This window comes from Oncorhynchus keta, chromosome 29 (assembly GCF_023373465.1).
Source record: "Oncorhynchus keta strain PuntledgeMale-10-30-2019 chromosome 29, Oket_V2, whole genome shotgun sequence".
Taxonomy (NCBI): Eukaryota; Metazoa; Chordata; class Actinopteri; order Salmoniformes; family Salmonidae; genus Oncorhynchus; species Oncorhynchus keta.
In genome coordinates this window covers 6,969,713-6,983,917 of record NC_068449.1, presented here as the reverse complement: position 1 = coordinate 6,983,917, position 14,205 = coordinate 6,969,713, and the positions used below count along the sequence as shown (strand labels likewise).

The following is a 14,205-nucleotide window of genomic DNA, read 5'->3' as shown; positions in this document are numbered from 1 at the left end:
TTAAGTTTACAATTTTAATTTAGAAAATAAAAACAATTATTGTCACCCCAGAGCTAGTACTTGGTTGCACAGCCTTTGGCCAACCCCAGAGCTAGTACTTGGTTGCACAGCCTTTGGCCAAGATAACTGCATACACTGCTTCTTGTAGCCATCAATGAGCTTGCTGCACCTTTTTTAAATATTTCAGGGGTGCCCTCCACCAACTGCTGTCTTCAGATCTCACCATAGGTTTTTGGATGTTATTCAGATCTGGACTCTTTGCTGGCCACTCCAGAACAGTTCAGTATCTCTTCTTAAACATCGCCCCAAACCATCGCCAAATTAAGATTTAAAAGAAAATAACACCCTCCCTACAATCAATTATGGGGGGAGGATCAATAATGCTGTGGGGTTGCTTTGCTGCCTTTGGTACTTGAGGCCTTGAATGTGTGCAAGAAATCATGAAATCAACAGATTATCAAGGTGTTTTGAAATGCAATGTTCAACCCAAAATCTGTCTCTCTTTTGAAGGTTGTGGGTCATCCAGTTGGACAACAACTCCAAACACATCAAAAGCACCCTGGAAAGGTTCAAGAAGAAACGTTCTGGAGTGTTCTGGAGTGGCCAGTGAAGAGTCCAGATCTGAATCACATCCATAACCTATGGAAAGGGCTGAAAAAAGCAGTTGCGTCGTGCCTAAGAACAGCCCATAGCCGTGGTATATTGGCCATATAACACACCCCCTCGTGGCTTATTGCTCAATGATACCATACTGAGTCAGAATATTGAGAGGTGTAATATAATCTACATGTATAAACCTTGAACCATAGTCTGTCTCCTAGCTACCTGTTGTCGGCATGGCAACATGCTCGCAGACTGCTTGTATAATATCGATTTTATTTTCATTTCCCATTCAGACTGGCCTCTTTTAGGACAGCACCTGTTTTCTCTGAGACACCTCAGGTCAGTCAGGAAAGCCACGTGTTTGATGAACCATTTATAAGAAAAGATTACAATACATGCAATATATGATAGTCTTGGAGATAGGCTCTGCTCCTTCGGCGTAGCTCACTGCCAGAGCATGCATCATAAGATAAGATTATAATAATAATTAAAGGCAGAGAGCAAGGTATGCTATACCAATCCCCCCGTAGGAACCAAACACAGAACCAAACAGGTGGCTGATGGAAAAGCAGAAAACACCGATATGATTGGCTCCCTAGAGGTGCAGCGGTCTAAGGCACTGCATCTCAGTGCTAGAGGCATCACTACAGACGCCCTGTTTCGAATCCAGGCTGTATCACAACCGGCTGTGATTGGGAGTCCCATAGGGTGGCGCACATTTGGCCGGTGTAGGCCGTCATTGTAAATAAGATTTTTATTTCCCCCTAACTGTTCTTAACTGACTTGCCTAGTTCTAAATAAAGGTTACCTGGTGACATGGTGAGTAACACATTACTGCCACAGCATGGCATCAAGAACACCAGGGATGCCATCAGAGTGTGTGCAGAGCCTAGTTCTAAATAAAGGTTACCTGGCAACATGGTGAGTAACACATTACTGCCACAGCATGGCATCAAGAACACCAGGGCAGCCATCAGAGTGTGTGCAGAGCCTAGCGGACTAAATAGACCGCCATGTTAACGTAGAGGGATGATCTAACTGGTGCAATATAAACTGATGCTATCAGCTGATGCATCACTCAGGTTTCCTGTCTGAACCAGCTGCGTTTGTTTTTTTGACAAACAAGACTATTCATCACACAATTGTATACATGGCTTTGCCCAAGACAAAGAAAACCTGTGGAAAGTGCTTAAGGGTTCAGAATGGTCAGAGTGGTCTTCTAACTAAAGATTTAGACTTATGTAGAATACCAATGATACAAATGCAAAAGTGTCTGAAAAATATTTATTTGTTTGAGAGATCATCCCCTGTGTTACCGAAGGTTAACATCTATTCAAATGATGATGAGGATGATTCTGTTGATTCATTGTTATATTTCCTCTCACAGTCAATGCTCCTCAGTGATGTCGATTTTACCGGTAACAAGTTACCAGGAAGCTGAAGTAACAAGTTACCAGGAAGCTAAAGTAACAAGTTACCAGGAAGCTGAAGTAACAAGTTACCAGGAAGCTAAAGTAACACGTTACCAGGAAGCTGAAGTAACAAGTTACCAGGAAGCTAAAGTAACAAGTTACCAGGAAGCTGAAGTAACAAGTTACCAGGAAGCTGAAGTAACAAGTTACCAGGAAGCTAAAGTAACAAGTTACCAGGAAGCTGAAGTAACAAGTTACCAGGAAGCTAAAGTAACAAGTTACCAGGAAGCTGAAGTAACAAGTTACCAGGAAGCTGAAGTAACAAGTTACCAGGAAGTAACAAGTTACCAGGAAGCTGAAGTAACAAGTTACCAGGAAGTAACAAGTTACCAGGAAGCTGAAGTAACAAGTTACCAGGAAGCTGAAGTAACAAGTTACCAGGAAGTAACAAGTTACCAGGAAGCTGAAGTAACAAGTTACCGGGAAGCTAAAGTAACAAGTTACCAGGAAGCTAAAGTAACAAGTTACCAGGAAGTAACAAGTTACCAGGAAGCTAAAGTAACAAGTTACCAGGAAGCTGAAGTAACAAGTTACCAAGAAGCTAAAGTAACAAGTTACCAGGAAGCTGAAGCATGCAGTGGCACACATTGTTAGATAATTGCTTTCACCATGTTATGTGTTTGGTTCTCTTCACCTCAGAATAAGGTGTGTGAACTTTAATACCTCAATTCTCTTTTACTCTTTTACAGTTCAAGCTAAGCATCAAACAGTCATTCCAATGACTGTTGAACACGGTTTCTTCTGACCGTCAAAATAAAGTTTACATGGCTTTGACAATGTCTTCCCAATCTCTGTTCCAGTCAGATGATGTCCAACGATGACTGTCCCTGCTCGGCTGCCTTCTCTGTTTGTTGACGCCCTAGTAGGGTGACCCTCTGCTCCAGCCTCTCTGACCTCTGTCTGTCTTTCGGAGGGTTCTGGAAACAGCAGGTAGAAGTAGTCATATAGTACATGACTAGGATAGTGTTCACTGAGCACGTAACAGAAGAAAAGCGTTTCTAGAACAGGGAGATACTGTCTGACCTTGTTGAATAAGAAAGCTCAGTTTCATTTCCTGTTGTGCAACATGGTGGCGATGTATTTTGTTTTGGTGTGCCTGACCCAGCACTCAAGCGTTTTGATTTGGTCAAAGAGGCCACTGCTGGATCAAGAGGCTTGGGCATAACTGACACACATACACTCATTGTATCTCCCTGTGTGACAGGTTCTGAGGTGCAGGAGGTTTACCTAAAGTCGTGGGAAGCCTTGCTGTGGCTGGCAATTTCAAAACGGTCTACAAGCAAAACCACAACATGGACGTCTTCTCTCAGGTACAGTTGTTTATCAGGATTTCAGTGGTTCCTATTAATCTTAGGGCCGGATTCGCGGACAGAGGTTAAACTTGTCCTTGACTAAGATGCACTTTCAATGGAGCTGATCAAAGATGCACAAAGAAACAGAGGGGCGAGAAACGTCCCCATCCACATCGAGCTTCAAGTTCCTCGGTGTCCACATTAGTAGTACGCGAGTCAGCTGTTTCTTCACCTGCACCCACCTGCAATTGCTAATAACCCATCCTCAACCGCCCAACTATGAAAGTGATCATTTGAGGCCTTGCAACCGACCCTGACACGCTTATATAGAAAATGAGCTGTGGGCTACAGTTCCAGACGGCGGAACGATTTTTTGACAGGGGGTACAGGACTTCTTTTTGCCTGATTTAGATATGTTTATGCTTATAATTTCCAACATTTTGGAAGGCTATTTGTTAGTCAATTTACATGTAACTTCTCTTCTTTTACTATACAGAGCCTTAACTTTTTCCACATTTTGTTAGGTTACAGCCTTATTCTAAAATGTTTTTAAATCTTTAAATCTACACGCAATACCCCATAATAAAAAATAAAAAACATGTTTTGACATTTTTGCTAATTTATAAAAAGAGAAAAAAAAGACAATTACACATACGTATTCAGACCCTTTCCTTCAGTTTGTTGAAGCACCTTTGGCAGCAATTACAGCCTTCAGTTTTCTTGGGTATGACGCTAAGCGTGGCACACCTATATTTGGGGAGTTTCTCCCATTCTTGATTGGATGGGGAGCGTTGCTGCACAGCTATTTTCAGGTCTCTCCAGAGGTGTTCGATCGGGTTCAGGTCTGGGCTCTAGATGGGCCACTCAAGGACATTTAGAGATTTTTCCCAAAGCCACTCCTGCTTTGTCTTTGCTGTGTCCTTAGGGTTGTTGTCCTGTTGGAAGGAGAACCTTCACCCCAGTCTGAGGTCCTGAGTGCTCTGGAGCAGGTTTTCATCTCGGAGCTCTACGGACAATTCCTTCAACCTCATGGCTTAGTTTTTGCTCTGACATGCACTGTCAACTGTGGGACCTTTATATAGACAGGTGTGTCTTTCCATATCATGTCCAATCAATTGAATTTACCACATGTGGACTCCAATCAAGTTGTCAATGGAATGGAATCAATGGAAACAAGATGCCCCTGAGCTTATTTTCGAGTCTCATGGCAAAGGGTCTGAATACTTTTATTTTGAATACATTTTCAAAATTTGTCATTATTGGTTATTATGTGTAGATTGCTGAGGAATTTATTTTATTTAATCAATTTTAGAATAAGGCTGTAACGTAACAAAATGTGGAAAAGGTCAAGGGGCTGAATACCTTCCCAAGGCACTGTATGTTGACCTAGAAGACGAAATAAACTGCTCACCAGAATAATGTCATAAAGTGATTCAATCTAGTTGACATCGTAAAGTATTTTCTGTCATCTCTGCTACTTTCACAGAGCATTGACGTGTAGGGACCGGGGATACAATTCAATAATTTTAAAAAAAGTAGAAAGATGTTCTTTGCAAAATTGAAAACTGGTGAAAACAACCCAACATATTTCTGATAAGATTTCAGTTGGGCTTGAATGCATATTTTATGTGATTGAAATACTTTCAGTTTTCAGGATGCTGATAAATATAGCACCTCGCATTCTCTCAAGAGGCTGAAAGAAATAAATCATATTTTTCGACTAGGGTTGGGCTGTATCCAGATTTTCATACCGTCATACCAGTTCTGTACTATACCAGGCTATACAATATAACCAAATGTGCACCCAAGGGGAGCTATTTAAACAACAAAAAAAAATATACAAATATTTGTTTCTTCTTTTTTTTTTAAACGGTATTGAAAATCATCCCACCGGTATACGGTATAAAAGGTATATCGCCCAAGCCTTTTCTCCACTCCCTTTCCCTACATTTGGTGAATAATTTTACTGCAAGAAATGCTTAATTCCAGAGGAGTTATTATTAAGGCTATGTGAGAGGTTATAGATCTACAGTCAGTGTCCATATTTCAGTTTCCATTTAATCCATCTGAACGGTAAGATACAGTTCCTTTGACGTACCATAGGCCTATTTGAAGTCCCTGTCTTGTGACACTAGAATTTCTATAGCGCCTCACAATCATCACCAAATCTTTCCCAAACATTACTATCAGGAATCAAGGTAAGACCCAGATGCAGACTGTCGAAGTAAAAATGTTTATTGTGGCAACAGGGGCAGGGAAGGACAGGTCAAGGCAGGCAGGGGTCGAAAATCCAGGGTAAGGCAAAGGTACAGGACGGCAGGCGGACTCAGGGTCAGGGACAGGCAGAGTTCAGTAATCCAGAGGTGGAGTAAAGGTACAGGACGGCAGGCAGACTCAGGGTCAGGCAGAGTTCAGTAATCCAGAGGTGGAGCGAAGGTACAAGACGGCAGGCAGACTCAGGGTCAGGCAGAGTTCAGTAATCCAGAGGTGGAGCGAAGGTACAGGACGGCAGGCAGACTCAGGGTCAGGCAGAGTTCAGTAATCCAGAGGTGGAGCGAAGGTACAGGACGGCAGGCAGACTCAGGGTCAGGGTCAGGCAGAGTTCAGTAATCCAGAGGTGGAGCAAAGGTACAGGACGGCAGGCAGACTCAGGGTCAGGCAGAGTTCAGTAATCCAGAGGTGGAGCGAAGGTACAGGACGGCAGGCAGACTCAGGGTCAGGCAGAGTTCAGTAATCCAGAGGTGGAGCGAAGGTACAGGACGGCAGGCAGACTCAGGGTCAGGCAGAGTTCAGTAATCCAGGGGTGGAGCGAAGGTACAGGACGGCAGGCAGACTCAGGGTCAGGCAGAGTTCAGTAATCCAGAGGTGGAGCAAAGGTACAGGACGGCAGGCAGACTCAGGGTCAGGCAGAGTTCAGTAATCCAGGGTAAGGAGAAGGTACAGGACGGCAGGCAGACTCAGGGTCAGGCAGAGTTCAGTAATCCAGAGGTGGAGCGAAGGTACAGGACGGCAGGCAGACTCAGGGTCAGGCAGAGTTCAGTAATCCAGAGGTGGAGCAAAGGTACAGGACGGCAGGCAGACTCAGGGTCAGGCAGAGTTCAGTAATCCAGAGGTGGAGCAAAGGTACAGGACGGCAGGCAGACTCAGGGTCAGGCAGAGTTCAGTAATCCAGAGGTGGAGCGAAGGTACAGAGGTGGGCAGGACTCAGGCAGTCAGGGTCAGGCAGAGCAGTAATCCAGAGGTGGAGCAAAGGTACAGGGCAGGCAGACTCAGGGTCAGGCAGAGTTCAGTAATCCAGAGGTGGAGCAAAGGTAGGCAGACTCAGGGCAGGGTCAGGCAGAGTTCAGTAATCCAGAGGTGGAGCAGGCAGTCAGGCAGGTCAGGGGGTCAGGCAGAGGCGGGCAAAGGTACAGGACGGCAGGCAGGGTCAGGACAGGAGGTCAAAAACCAGGAGGAAACGATAGGAGCTGACAGGAAAACGCTGGTTAGCTTGAATGAACAAGACGAACTGGCAACAAACAGACAGAGAACACAGGTATAAATACACAGGGGATAATAGGGAAGATGGGCGACGCCTGGGGGGGGGGGGGTTGGAGACAAGCACAAGGACAGGTGAAACAGATCAGGGCGTGACAGTACCCCCCTCCAGGGACGCCACCTGGTGTTCCACCTGGGCAGATACCTGGTTGACTGGGGTGCTGGGAGTGAAAGTCGGTGATGAGGGCCGGGTCCACGATGTCTTGAGCGGGAACCCAGCACCTCTCCTCCGGGCCATAACCCTCCCAGTTAACCGGGTGCTGGAAACCCCTGCCCCGTGTTCGAACCCTCAGGAGGCATCTCACCATGTACGCTGACTTGCCATCGATGACACGAGGGGGAGGGATGGGCCTAGAAACAGAAGACAAGGTGCAGTAACCGCTTGGTACGGCATCTGCAAGGCACCCGACCACAAGGCGCTTCACAGGGTGGTGAGTACAGCCCAGTACATCACTAGGACCGAGCTCCCTGCTATCCTGGACCTCTATACCAGGCAGTGTCAGAGGAAGGACCAACATTTTTTCAAAGACTCCAGCGACACAAGCCATAGATTGTTCTCTTATGGTAAAGGGATTCCAGTGCACCAAGTCTGGAACACACAGGACGCTGAACAGCTTCTACCCCCAAGACATAATACTGCTGACCCTCTCTACTCTATGCACACACACAAACTGACACCCCAACACACACACACACACACACACCAGTGGCGGTCATTGCCATTTAAGATGAGGGATGATGATGATGATTTTTTTAATGAGCATGGCCTTATTTCTATTACAGCATATTGGATGACTGTTGTTCATATTCCATTTACTCAGCTCAATGTAACATTGATAGTTTTAGGCTACTACATGATACTCGAATTTCCCCTGTATCATTTTGTGTTTATTTCACCTTTATTTAACCAGGTAGGCAAGTTGAGAACAAGTTCTCATTTGCAATTGCGACCTGGCCAAGATAAAGCAAAGCAGTTTGAGACATACAACAACACAGACTTACACATGGAGTAAAACAAACATACAGTCAATAATACAGTAGAAACAAGACTATATACGATGGGAGCAAATGAGGTGAGATAAGGGAGGGTAAAGGCAATAAATAGGCCATGGTGGAGAAGTAAATACAATACAGAAAGTAAAACACTGGAATGGTAGATTTGCAGTGGAAGAATGTGCAAAGTAGAGATAGAAATAATGGGGTGCAAAGGAGCAAAATAAATAAATACTGTAGGGGGAGAGGTTGTTTGGGCTAAATTATAGATGGGCTATGTACAGGTGCAGTAATCTGTGAGCTCCTCTGACAGCTGGTGCTTAAAGTTAGTGAGGGAGATAAGTGTTTCCAGTTTCAGAGATTTTTGTAGTTCGTTCCAGTCATTGGCAGCAGAGAACTGGAAGGAGAGGCGGCCAAAGAAAGAATTGGTTTTGGGGGTGACCAGAGAGATATACCTGCTGGAGTGTGTGCTACAGGTGAGTGCTGCTATGGTGACCTGCGAGCTGAGAAAAGGGGGGACTTTACCAATCAGGGTCTTGTAGATGACCTGGAGCCAGTGGGTTTGGCGACGAGTATGAAGTGAGGGCCAGCCAACGAGAGCGTACAGCTTGCAGTGGTGGGTAGTTTATGGGGCTTTAGTGACAAAACGGATGGCACTGTGATAGACTGCATCCAATTTATTGAGTAGGGTATTGGAGGCTATTTTGTAAATGACATCGCCAAAGTCAAGGATCGGTAGGATGGTCAGTTTTACAAGGGTATGTTTGGCAGCATGAGTGATCATGAGGTGGCTACTACCGCTGATGATATCTGGAAATGTGCATGTACAGTCTGGACCATCTACTGTTGCTAGCCCCAATTCTGATGTGTGCTCTGATTTGTACTTCACTGATTTCTGCTCTAGTAAAAGCCTGGGTTTTCTGCACGTTAAAACAAGAAACGTATTATCTAAACTTGATCAATTGAAAGTGTGGGTTGACAGCTCCAATCCAGATGTGTTGGTCATTACTGAGACGTGGTTCAGAAAGAGTGCGTTGAACATTGATGTTGACCTTTCTGGTTAGAACCTCTTTCAGCAAGACAGATCTTCCAAATGTGGTGGAGTGGCAATCTTAACCAAGGAACATCTTCAGGGCTCGGTTGTCTCCACCAAATCTGTCCCCAAATAATTTGATTTGCTGGTTTTAAGCATTACACTTTCAAATAGATCGTTGTTGACTGTTGCTTGGTGTTAGCGTCCTACATCAGCACCGGCCTGTGCCCTACCTTCCCTAAGCTCTCTCCTGGCCCCTTACACTAAATCTGAATTTGTCCTTCTAGGTGACCTAAACTGGGACATGCTTAAACCATCTGACCAAGTCCTAAAGCAATGGGACTCCCTAAATTTTAATAATCTCAGATTATTACCAATCCCACAAGGTATGACCCCAAACAACCAGAAAAGGCTACTCTCCTTGATGTTATCCTCACAAATAATCCTGATAGGTATCAGTCAGGTGTTTCTGTAATGTGATCACTGTTTTACAGCCTGTGTTGGTAATGGCTGCTCAGTGAAAAAACCTGTCCTGATTTGTCAAAGACGCTTGCTAAAAAGCTTCAATGAGTAAGCCTTCCTTCATGGCATGGCCTCTGTAAATTGGCGTTGAAGACGCTTGGGAAGAAAAAGAAACACACACCTATTAAGACGAGGTGCTGGCTAGCGGAGTAGAAACTTGAAAATAAAAGAGAGCCGCACACTCTTGGAGCTCAGATGCAAAAATGTAATACCATAAAATCAATTAAAAAAAATGTATGAAGCCCTAAAACCAATGCAGGTGTAGAAGCATGGTGGCTAGGAAAAACTAGCAATGTTGTGCTGCTATTTTTATTGACTTGGCCAAAGCTTTTGATACGGTAGACCATTCCATTCTTGTGGGCCAGTTAAGGAGTATTGGTGTCTCTGAGGGGTCTCTGGCCTGGTTTGCTAACTACCTTTCTCAAAGAGTGCGGTACATAAAGTCAGAACATCTGCTGTCTCAGCCACTTTCTGTAACCTATGGAGTACCCCAAGGCTCGATCCTAGGCCCCACACTCTTCTCAATTTACATTAGCAACATACAGTTGAAGTCTGAAGTTTACATACACCTTAACCAAATACATTTAAACTCAGTTTTTCACAATTCCTGACATTTAATCCGAGTAAAAATTCCCTGCCTTAGGTCAGTAAGGATCACTACTTTCTTTTTAACAATATGAAATGTTAGAATAATAGTAGAGAGAGTGATTTATTTAAGCTTTTATTTCTTTCATCACATTCCCAGTGGGTCAGAAGTTTACAAACAGTCAATTAGTATTTGGTAGCATTGCCTTTAAATTGTCTAACGTTTTGGGTAGCCTTCCACAAGCTTCCCACAATAAGTTGGGTGACTTTTGGCCCATTCCTTCCGACAGAGCTGGTGTAACTGAGTCCGGTTTGTAGGCCTCCTTGCTCGCACATGCTTTTTCAGTTCTGCCCACAAATTCTCTATAGGACTGAGATCAGGGCTTTGTGATGGACACTCCAATACCTTGACTTTGTTGTCCTTAAGCCGTTTTGCCACAACTTTGGAAGTATGCTTGGTGTCATTGTCCATTTGGAAGACCCATTTGCAACCAAGCTTTAACTTCCTGGCTGATGTCTTGAGATGTTGCTTCAATATATCCACATAATGTTTCTCCCTCGTGATGCCATCTATTTTGTGAAGTGCACCAGTCCCTCCTGCAGCAAAGCACCCCCACAACATGATGCTGCCACCTCCGTGCTTCACGGTTGGGATGGTGTTCTTCGGCTTGCAAGCCTCCCCCCTTTTCCTCCAAACATAACAATGGTCATTATGGCCAAACAGTTCTATTTTTGTTTCATCAGACCAGAGGACATTTCTCCAAAAAGTACGATCTTTGTCCCCATGTGCAGTTGCAAACCGTAGTCTGGCTTTTTTTATGGCAGTTTTGGAGCAGTGGCTTCTTCCTTGCTGAGCGGCCTTTCAGGTTATGTCGATATAGGACTTGTTATACTGTAGATATAGATACTTTTGTACTTGTTTCCTCCAGCGTCTTCACAAGGTCATTGCTATTGTTCTGGGATTGATTTGTACTTTTCGCCCCAAAGTATGTTCATCTCTAGGAGACAGAACGTGTCTGCTTCCTGAGTGATATGACGGCTGTGTCGTCCCATGGTGTTTATACTTGTGTACTATTGTTTGTACAGATAAACGTGGTACTTTCAGGCATTTGGAAATTGCTCCCAAGGTTGAAGCAGACTTGTGGAGATCTACAAATGTTTTCTGAGGTCTTGACTGATTTCTTTTGATTTTCCCATGATGTCAAGCAAAGAGGCACTGAGTTTGAAGGTAGGCCTTGAAATACATCCACATGTAAACCACCATATGACACAAATGATGTCAATTAGCCTAACAGAAGCTTCTAAAGCCATTTTCCAAGCTGTCAACAGCTTGGCACAGTCAACTTAGTGTATGTAAACTTCTGACGCACTGAAATTGTGATGCAGTGAATTATAAGTGAAATAATCTTTCTGTAAACAATTGTTGGAAAATTGACTTGTGTCATGCACAAAGTAGATGTCCTAACCGACTTGCCAAAACTATAGTTTGTTAACAAGAGTTTTGTGGAGTGGTTGAAAAGTGAGGTTTAATGACTCCAACCTAAGTGTATGTAAACTTCCGACTTCAACTGGAGCTCAGGCAGTAGGAAGCTCTCTCATCCATTTATATGCAGATGATACAGTCTTGTACTCAACTGGCCTCTCCCTGGATTTTGTGTTAAGCGCTCTACAACAAAGCTTTCTTAGTGTCCAACAAGCTTTCTCTGCCCTTAACCTTGTCCAAAACAAAGGTCATGTTGTTTGGTAAGAAGACCGGTGTGATTACTACCTCTGAGGGTTTAGAGCTTGAGCTTGTCACCTCATACAAGTACTTGGGAGTATGGCTAGACGGTACACTGTCTTTCTCTCAGCACATATCGAAGTTGCAGGCTAAGCTGCCAAACTAACCCTGATTCAGATGACCATCCTACCAATGCTAGATTAGGGAGACATAATTTATAGATCGACAGGTAAGGGTGCTCTCGAGTGGCTAGAGGTTCTTTACCATTCGGCCATCAGATTTTCCACCAATGCTCCTGATAGGACAGACCACAGCACTCTTGTTACAGGAATTAAATTCCTCTGTTTTAATACCCAATTCAAATTAAACTCTCTGTCAATTCATAAGAATCTTATTTGTATAAAATGGACAGAGCCCAGTCTTAAAGTCAATCAGCAGCTTTTATTCACGAGAGTACTGCCCATTATACATTTTACCACAGGTTATAAACTGAAAATGGCGCATTAGTTTCAGTACTAGCCCATGTCATCTCCGCTCCAGTACAATGGCTGTATGGTTCTCACATCGTCTCTCCCTATTAAGAAAATGTATGACCGAGCCAAGGCCAGCTTGTGTAGATAAGCCTCCACGATCATCTCCTTTGTTTTGTTGACGTTGAGTGTGAGGTTATATTCCTGACACCATGCTCCGAGGGCCCTCACCACCTCCCTGTAGGCCGTCTCGTCGTTGTTGGTAATCAAGCCTACTACTGTGGTGTTGTCTGCAAACTTGATGATTGAGTTGGAGGCATGCATGGCCACGCAGTCATGGGTGAACAGGGAGTACCGGAGAGGGCTGAGAACGCACCCTTGTGGGGCCCCAGTGTTGAGGATCAACGGGGTGAAGATATGTAATCATTAGGGTGTAATCATTAGTCCAAAAGTTGCAAATGAGTTTCTGTTGGACAAATTTGTGTATGTTTATCCCCATTTTAAAAATATAATTTTTTATATGTTTCACTATTTAGATTTTTATGAAATTCACTGAGGAGGACACACACACACACACACACACACTGACTTTCACAATCACCACATAAAAACTGAGGTGTTTTCTTCCCTCTGCAGGCCAACTGAGGCACAGCCTCAGAATGACTGTGTTTAAAGGTCCACAGCAGCAGGCGCCCCCTAGTGGAGCTACCAGAGCCTCCTCAGCGAGCTCTGTGGTGGAGCCTAGAGACCTTAATGGAACCTGCAGGACCTTTTCGGCGAGCTCCATCAGGGGGCCTAGAGAGAAGCAGCAGGAAGAGAGGTATCACCAGAGGCTCCCCCAGCAGGCCTTCCTGTCTGAGGAGCAGTCCGTCTCTGTTGTCCTCAAGTAAATAGCCTCAGATAATGTGATAATGTACTGATCAGACATAGGTAACATGATATAGCCCAGATGATACATTTCAGATTCACTCAGATGATAGAGCTCAGATATAGCAAAGATGATATACAGTTGAAGTCGGAAGTTTACATACACTTAGGTTGGAGTCACTAAAACTAGTTTTTCAACCACTCCACAAATTTCTTGTTAACAAACTAGTTTTGGCAAGTTTGTTAGGACATCTACTTTGTACATGACACAAGTAATTTTTCCAACAATTGTTTACAGACAGATTATTTCACTTATAATTCACTGCATCACAATGGGTCAGAAGTTTATATACACTAAGTTGACTGTGCCTTTAAACAACTTGGTCAGGTTTGGTGGTGCACTTCACAAAATAGATGGCATCATGACGGTGGGAAAATTATGTGGATATATTGAAGCAACATCTCAAGACATCAGTCAGGAAGTTAAAGCTTGGTCGCAAATGGGTCTTCCAAATGGACAATGACACCAAGCATACTTCTGAAGTTGTGGAAAATGGCTTAAAGACAACAAAGTCAAGGTATTGGAGTGGCCATCACAAAGCCCTGACCTCAGTCCTATAGAAAATTTGTGGGCAGAACTGAAAAAGTGTGTGCAAGCAAGGAGGTCTACAAACCTGACTTAGGAGTAGTGTAGGCAGTGCTAGAAACCTGTTAACCACCACTGACACAGCCAGGAAGTGCAGCCTTTAGCCAGCCATCACTGCCTAGTTCCCCATTGGCACTGATCTTAGGTACACTAAGAAAAGGACAGAGTAAACAGTTCCTTGCTGGCAGAACTCAAGGTCCTTGTGTAAAGGAACATGTGGGTTCATGGCCTCACTGAATTCCCCAAGCACCAACTTCCCAATGTCCCACTCACATATTAAACCAGCTCTGTCAGGAGAATGGGCAAAAATTCACCCAACTTATTGTGGGAAGTTTGTGGAAGGCTACCCGAAACGTTTGACCCAAGTTAAACATTTTAATGGCAATGCTACCAAATACTAATTGAGTGTATGTAAACTTCTGACCCAAAAGGAATGTGATGAAAGAAATACAATCTGAAATAAAT

The 14,205-nt window shown here is 44.0% G+C and overlaps 1 long non-coding RNA gene across 13 annotated transcripts in view; it reads left to right on the top strand.

Annotated features, from left to right (window-relative positions):
• The window catches only part of LOC118362255 (uncharacterized), an 82,236-nt gene extending 75,678 nt beyond the window's left edge, over positions 1-6,558 (top strand). For 4 of the 13 annotated variants that reach the window (XR_008086034.1, XR_008086032.1, XR_008086030.1 and 1 more), the window contains 2 exons: positions 511-6,119; positions 6,182-6,552. This is a non-coding gene — a long non-coding RNA (uncharacterized LOC118362255). Of the gene's footprint in view, positions 1-510; positions 6,120-6,181 lie in introns of all 13 variants that reach the window. The other 9 variants (XR_008086031.1, XR_008086029.1, XR_008086027.1 and 6 more) reach the window with 9 other exon arrangements.
• Positions 6,559-14,205: the final 7,647 nt, after the last annotated feature.